Source organism: Panthera leo, chromosome A2, assembly GCF_018350215.1.
Source record: "Panthera leo isolate Ple1 chromosome A2, P.leo_Ple1_pat1.1, whole genome shotgun sequence".
NCBI classification, from domain to species: Eukaryota; Metazoa; Chordata; class Mammalia; order Carnivora; family Felidae; genus Panthera; species Panthera leo.
This window is the reverse complement of record NC_056680.1, coordinates 54,858,777-54,866,614: the sequence shown is the minus strand read 5'-3', so window position 1 is coordinate 54,866,614 and position 7,838 is coordinate 54,858,777. Positions and strand designations below refer to the sequence as shown.

The window sequence follows — 7,838 nt, the reverse complement described above, 5'->3', positions numbered from 1 at the left end:
AAAGATTTGTCATTGCCCCAGGATAAATCCTGGACACCCCCCACCCCACCCTTTGATCTACAAGGCCCTGCAGGACCGGGATCCTGCCCACCTCTCCTACCTCACATCCTATCCTCTCCCCTTCCCTCACTCGGTACCAATCACCCTTGCCTTCATCTGGCCTCTTTTAGACCTCAGGGCCTTTGCACTTGCTGTTCCTTCTTCCTTAAAAGTATTGCCCCCTGCTCTTCTAATTATCCAGGCACAACTTAAATGTCACCTGCTCAGAGACACCTTCCCTGATCACACAGTGTGTATTAGATCCCCTTCCACCACCTTGTGATTCTCCATTACCACACCACATCACCATTACTGGTGATCACGGCAATGAGCCCGATCTACAACGTGGTAATGTGCTGGTTACTTGGGAAGGGAGGGATCTGACTTCCCCCTGGAACCTGAGGACGTGAGGACAAGCACCATGTCTGTGTCATTTATTTCTGTCTCTCCAGCACCTGGCGCAATAGCTGGCGCATGTGCAAAGGTGAAAAATAGACGTGTTGGATGAATGAGTAGGTGAGGAATGGGCAGAAAGAGCAGGGTGTTTGCAGTCAGACACAGCTGGATTGAATTCTGGCTCCACCACCAGCTGTGAGTCAGCTTCACTCTCCAAACCTCCATCTGCTCGTCTGTAAAATGAACACAAGAATCCCATCTCCCGGGCTGGGGGAGGATGAAGGACGACAGCATATGCAGAGCGCCATCACGATTCCCAGCACAGAACAGGCACCTGTAAGGCATGCATTGAATATCAAATGCAGGGATAAACACCCTTCCCTATGTGCTGTCATCTTGAGGGTGACCACTGGGAAGGAAGATGGAGCTGGGGTGCCGGAGCCTGGTTCATCCAGGCAGCTTCCCTCAATGATCCTATTCTGTACCCTGCCTTCTCCTTTAAGACCGTGACCCTAGGTCCCTCCTGCCAATGTCACAGGACCCAAGTTGGTGCCTGGCTTCCCTGCGCCCTGCCTCTCCCTTGCAGGATCCAGCAGAGATGTGATGCAGCCATCATGAGGGTCCCTCTTGTGAGATTCACAGACCCTCCCCACACATGCCTCCCACCCCCTGCCTCTATCTGTGTCCATCTAGACTACGCAGGAAATGAAACTGGGTAGCAGGGCGTTTGCAATAAGGATCTCTGTGATGCCCTGTGATGTCTGTAAAAAGGAATGTGATGAGGGGCCTCTTTCTTTCACGTACAGTCTCATAGCAGATTTGGGGCCATAAAGGAACTCGGATTGTTTCTACCTCTGGATGCATGAAGAGCAGGGACGGCAGGCAGGACATAGAGAAGGTGGTGACCTAGGGGAGAAACAGGTGCAGGAGCCCCATCTTATAGGAGAGGCAGGAGTGTGAGGTTGGGAGCTCCTGCACAGCCTCAGTGTGTCCCTGAGCCTCGGTTCCCTCAGCTGTAAGATGAGATGGCGGCAGGCCCCACGACGTTAGGTTATTGTAAAAATCTGATGAGTTAAAACTTGTACAGCACCACTGGACAGTGGGCTGACCAGTGACTTGCTTCCAGAGGGTTAAAGATGCTTTACTGGTAGAGAATCCTGCAAATTGGGCCTTAGGCCAGGTGATGAGTGATTTCAGCAGCATCATTGACAGTCTTCCCAAGCTGGCCTCCCAGCAGCCCGACCCGGATGGGGGCAAATGTACCGTACCGACCAACTTCCTTTTGTCCCATCTCTGCAGCCAGGCTATCTGGCCACCTTTCTTTGGCACTTCTTAATGATGCCTCAGGCATTTTGTAACCCCAGGCTCTCTGGAGTGGAGGGAGGCCTCAGATTCCCTCCTCCCAGATGGCACTGTGGATCCACAAGTTGTCCTTTTTCGAGACCGGCAGTGGAGCCCGTTGTGGGTTGAAATGGGTCCCCACCATCAAATGATATATTGAAGTCTTAACCCCAGCATCTCAAAATGTGACCTTTTTTGGAAGTAGGGTCGTTAACAGATGTAATTAGTTATGATGAGGTCATACTGAGAAAGCCGGGCCCCTCATCCAATATGCCCATCATCCTTGTAAGACAGCTGTGTGAAGACAGAGACACAGGGAGAATGCCGAGCAAAGATGGAGGATGGGAGTGATGCATCTACAAGCCAAGGGATGCCAAAGATTGCCAGCAAACCACCAGAAGCTAAGAAGAGGCAAGGAAGGATTCCCCAACAGACTGCAGAGGGAGTGTGGCCCTGCTGGCACCTTTATCTCAGACTTCCAGCCCCCAGAAATGTGAGACAATGTCTATTGTTTTCCAACTACCAGGTTTGGGCCTGGGAAACTAACACAGGGCCAAAAGGAAGGGTCTGCTTTTCGCCACTTCATGGCCTTCAACATCCTGAGGGATATCCCACTCAAACATTGCCAGGTCCCTGTCTTGCCCTCTGTGCCCCATCCCTGGAGCCCCTCCCTCACTTGGCTTCAGGCTCCCCTGCCTCCTCTCAGCAGTGGGTCTGGCGGCGAGGAGTGGGGGAGGCGGTGGTGAGTTGAACATAGTAAGGCATCTTCTGCCTTTCCTCCTCAAAGCCACTGGGTTGAGGTTGGGGGCAACTGTCAGGACCCAGTGATAGGTGGTTTTCTCCAGGCTATAGAATTCTTAGTATCTCGTGTATTCAGCTGTGGACTCACCACCAATTTCCCAGGCAGCAGGAAAAGTTCCATTCACTGTCCTGTTATTCCAGATTTGAAAGCTCAGGTGGGCTCTCCAGGCCACCATGATCCTTGTCCAACCCCAGGGTGCACCTTCAGGCCTCCTGACATTAACCTGGTCAGCCTCTTCTGCCTACAATAACCTAATGACAGGTGCCTCCTGCAGAAATATTCTGGGGTCAGCTCTTGTAAAAATTCCTCCCTTCCTCCACAGACTTAAACGGATGAATGAATAAATGAATCAACACAAAGCTAATGCAGTCCCAAATCCACCAAGGGAGGACAGTGTGAGGTTGTGGAACTAGGCTGCTGGGTTCAAATCCTGAGACCAAGAATAGCTGGGTGACCTTGGTCAAGTTACTTTCTCTGTGTCTCAGTTTCCTCATCTACAAAATAAGGATAACAACAGCACTTACTCTTGAGGTTGTTGTGGGGATTCAGTGAAATATTGCCAACAGCAGATTTTATGCCTGATGCCAATAAAGGTTAGTTTCTTTGTTAACCAGGATACAAGTCTTGGTATCTTTCAGCCCCATCCTGTGCCTGTGCTTAGAACCTAATTTCCTAATCTTCTTTCACACATTGGGTTTGGCTAATTCATCCACTGCTGAGTAATTTACTATCACAGACGGTGTTCTGGAGACAGAACAAAGGTTAAGATGCTATGGGCTGGACGCATGGGGGAGAGACACATTTTTAGTTTGAGGAAACAGGATATATAGAAAAATTGTACACATGCCAAAGCCGGGACTGGATGAAATTAAACCTCTTGACTTAACTGCCAATTAAAACATTACAGGAGAAGCACAGGCTACAGCCTGCAACCAAGGTTCTATGAGACCTTGTGTTGGAAAATGACTTCAGGGCCCCCTTTAAAAATAAGAGCATGGTTTGGTGGCCATGTCCACAGGGAAATAGCTTCTGTATGTTTTGGAAGGTCTCCTCTCTCCCCCTTACTTAAAGCACCTAGGAGATTTGACAATTAAAACCTACTAAGAGATGAGAAGGAAGAAGATAATTGGTCTCCCACCTAGTCCCACCTCCCTTGGGACCCAGCAGGGGGACAAAATGGACCTCAGAACACTGCAAAATATGCAGCGTCATAACACAGACTGTCTTCAAGCGTGTGCCTTCTGCTGTGAGAAAACTGGCACTGAACAAAACTTCTGTATCCTGTAAGTGATGTGTGCACAGCACCTGTCAGCTTGCAAATCATTTCTGAGCTCTAGATCTCAAACATCCTGTGTGCCCACCTGGGTAAGAGTGTTGAGGCACAGAGGGGTGAGGCGATGTTCTCGAGGTAGCTGAGGGGGTGTGGTTGGGACCAAGTCCTAGGCTTTTTGGAGGAAGCCCTGGGCTCTCTCTCATCAGGCTAGAGCACCCTGTCTGCCTCTTTCTTCCAGAATGAACCCAGGTCCACGGGCTGGGATCCGGGTGAAGATGAACGGCCCGGTAAAGAACATAAGGGCTGTGGCCTCAATTTTTGTATTAGGTAGCTGAAGGCCACTCTAGATGACCCAAACGTTTGGAAAGCATCAAAGGAAGAATTTGAAGAAACAAGACATGTGAAAAATCAGTGGTGTCCTCAGAGGGCATTCCAGTCCATCCAAGATTAAGCTTTCCCTGCTTCTCTGACCTTGCAGTGTGTGAGGCTGGGGGGAATCAAGGAGACTCCCTGGCTCTTTCTTAGTAATTTCAACGGCTTGGGAGGTAATTAAAATCAGCTGGATGCCCCTCTAGTGAGAACTTCTCATAAAGATGATGGCATAAACTTGCCTAATGAGCATGGAGATGACAGCAAAGGACCAGGGAAGGCATTACAAAGAGTAAATTCAACTCTCAAGGTCTTCTGTTTATGGAAACAACTAAAGTTACTTTCTTTCTAGCTGCCCAAGATCAGAACCCTTTGAATGGCATCATTGCCAGTGGTCAACTGGGCAAGGAAACTAAAATTCATGGTTTCCAGTCTGTCTTTGGCTTCTCCTTCTCCCCCTCTTTCTTTCATAGAAGTCCTCTTCTAGCCATTTTTAGATGGTTCCCCTCTTTACAAGTAAGTAGAGTGCAAATAATGAGCTCAATGTCGTTGAGTTATTCTTTGACTCAAGGCTCCAGCACTTGCTAGCTTGCAAAGGCCCTCTGGGGTGTCACTTAACCTCTTGCACCTCGTTTTTTTCCTCTGTAAAATGGAGATAAGTAGCTCCCACCTCTGGGATTATTTCAAGCATTAAACCAGATAACCCATGAAAAGAGTATCATCACACATCACCGACATCCAGTAGGGCTGTTGCTAAAATCTTTTCTATCAGTTTCCTATTGTAAGTGTTATCAAAAATCAATCTCTGTGCTTCAGAGTGCAAACATAACTCGAAGACAGAGTTTGGAGTAAAGAGGAACATTAGCTTTATTGCTTTGCAGAACAAAAGAGGCTGCAAAACTGCAAGCCCGCCCAAAGTTGGGGGCTGGGGTGTTTTATAGGGACATCAGGATCTAGCTGGTTTTGCCAGGACTGTGTATGCACTGCCAGCTCAGTTGTCAGGGTGGTACAGGGTTCCTGAAAGAAAAGGCTAAGAAGGGAGGAGGGGAGGTTTGAGGAAGAGAGGAAAAGGATTACTTAGTTTGAAATCGAGCCTCTCTGGGCCATTAGTACAGCCATTTTGATTTTTCAACTTTGTGCTTTTATTATTTTTTTTTAAGTTTCTTTATTGTATATATAGAGAGAGTGAGAGAGACAGAGTGTAAGTGGGGGAGAGTCAGAGAAAGAGGGAGACACAGAATCCGAAGCAGCCTCCAGGCTCCAAGCTGTCAGCATAGGGCCTGGTGTGGGGATCAAACTCATGAACCACAAGATAATGACCTGAGTCAAAGTCGGATGCTTAACTGACTGAGCCACCCAGGCAACCCTCAACTTTGTGCTTTTAAGCCATTTCATAATGAATTGTTGGGCTTAAAACAATACAAATTCTCCTATGGTTCTGGAGGTCAGAAGTCTGAAATAAGCCTTACAAGGTGTGATATTGTGATTTGTAATAAATATATATTTGGTCTTCATCCCAGTTCCTGGCACTGAGCTCCTAAAACCCTTGGAATTTCCTAAGGGAAGACAACAGTAAAGGTGTCCTTTGTTCTGTTGGTGAGTGACTTTTGGAAAGCACCTAAGGGTAGGAGCTGGTTGCTAGAAGCAGAACCTTTCAGTCTCACCCTCTGACCTCCAGGGAGGGGATAGGAACTGGAGATTGACTTTAATCACTAGTGGCCAACGATTCAATCATGCCTATGTAATGAAGATTCCATAAAATCCTCTAAAAAAGACAGGATTCGGAGAGCTTCTAGATTGGTGAACATGAAGAGATTTGTGGAGGTTAATAAAAATATTAATGATTGTGGGGTACCTGGGTGACTCAGTTGAGGGTCTGACCCTTGGTTTTGGCTCAGGTCATGATTTCATGGTTCCATTTGAACCAATCACTCAGAGTGAGCATGGGATCTCCATCTCCCTTCCCACATACTTTGCCTTATGCATCTCCTCCCCGCCCCCCACCCCCCCACCCCCCCATCCCACCTCCCACCGGCTGTTCTGGAGTTATACCCTTTTATAATATAAACTGGTAATCTGATAAGTAACATGTTCTCTGAGCCTGTAAGCTGCTCTAGTAAATTGATCAAACCCAAGGAAGGGGTGATTGGAACCTCCAATTTAGAAGCATAGGTGATAGACTGGGCTTGGAATTGGCATCTGAAGTGGGGGCAGTCTTACAGCACGCAGCCCTTATCCTGTGGAATATGAGGCTATCTCCAGTTACATAAGGTCAGAATGAGTTGAACTGTAGGTCATGCAGAATCACTATAAGCCTAAAGTCTAAGTGTCAGTGGTGCTGCATTCCTTCTAGAGGCTCTAGTGGAGGATTTGTCTTTTCCTTCTAGAGGCTGCCTGCGTTCCTTGGCACATGGTCTTTGATCCTTCTGCCTCCCTTATAAGGACATTTTGATTACGTTGGGTTCACCTAGATAATCTCCCCATATCAAGATCTTTAATTTAATCACATCTGCAAATTCCCTTTTGCCATATAAGGAAACATATGAACAGTTCCTGCAGATTAAAGGATGGACATCTTTGGCAGGGGAGGTCATTAGTCTATTGTTATAATTAATATGTTTTTTTAAGTTTATTTATTTATTTTTGAGAGAGAGAGTGAGCAAGGGAGACAGACAAGCAGGTTCTGTGCCGTCAACAGTAGAGCCCAATGCAGGGTTCAAACGGAACCGTGAAATCATGACCTAAGCCAAAACCAAGAGTCAGATGCTCAACTGACTGAACCACCCACGCACTCCACAATCATTAATATTTGTATCAAACTTAGCTCATTTAACTTATATAATCCTCATTAAATCCCATGAAGTACATACTATTTTCTTCCCATTTGAAAACTGACACAGAAGTTAAGTAACTTTTCCAAAGTTCCAAAGTTACATAGCCAGTGTGATTGGAAGCCAGGAAACTGGCCTCTGGAGTTCATGTTCTTACTAGCTGAAATATGTGTACAGCATTTTTTTTTTTTTTTTTTTTTTTTTTGGTATTTTAGTGAGAGAGCACAGGAACGGGGGAGAGGGGTATGGAGAAGGGAGTGGGGAGAGAGAATCTTAAACATGCTTGGCTTGGAGTCCATCGTGGGGCTGGATCCCACGACCCTGAGATCATGATCTGAGGTGAAATTAAGAGTCGGACGCTAAACCTACTGAGCCATCCAGGTGACCCAAAACAGCTGAAATATGTAAAGTGGTATATAATAAGCGCTGTATTAATGTTAGCTATTATTGTTATTTCTACCAAGATTAATATAATAATCCGTATCACATATGGCTTTTGTGAGAAATAAGTTAAAGTGTAAGAAGCACCAAACAGTGCCAGTCGTACAGCAGGTCTTCATTTAGATCTTTCCAATCCTTACCAGCCCACCTTTCTTTTCAATAGGAAGAACAATTGTGCTCACGGTGCCCTCCCCAAGATGGCGCCATCCCAGCACCCAATCCTCCCCATTCAAGATGGCGTCCATCATTCTGAAAGCCACATTCCGTCCTTCTCAAGATGGCGCCAACACTAGCCCTTGTTACCTTCCTCTCTCTTCAAGATGGCCTTAGCTTAACAGTGGGCTTC

At 46.9% G+C, this 7,838-nt stretch overlaps 1 long non-coding RNA gene across 1 annotated transcript in view; it reads right to left on the bottom strand.

Annotated features, from left to right (window-relative positions):
• Positions 1-227: 227 nt before the first annotated feature.
• The window catches only part of LOC122204221, a 7,637-nt gene continuing 26 nt past the window's right edge, over positions 228-7,838 (bottom strand). The window contains exons 1-3 of the long non-coding RNA XR_006195562.1: positions 7,796-7,838; positions 3,103-3,322; positions 228-769 (exon numbers count right to left, since the gene is read on the bottom strand). The exon at positions 7,796-7,838 is cut by the window's right edge and continues 26 nt beyond it. This is a non-coding gene — a long non-coding RNA (uncharacterized LOC122204221). The remainder of the gene's footprint in view (positions 770-3,102; positions 3,323-7,795) is intronic.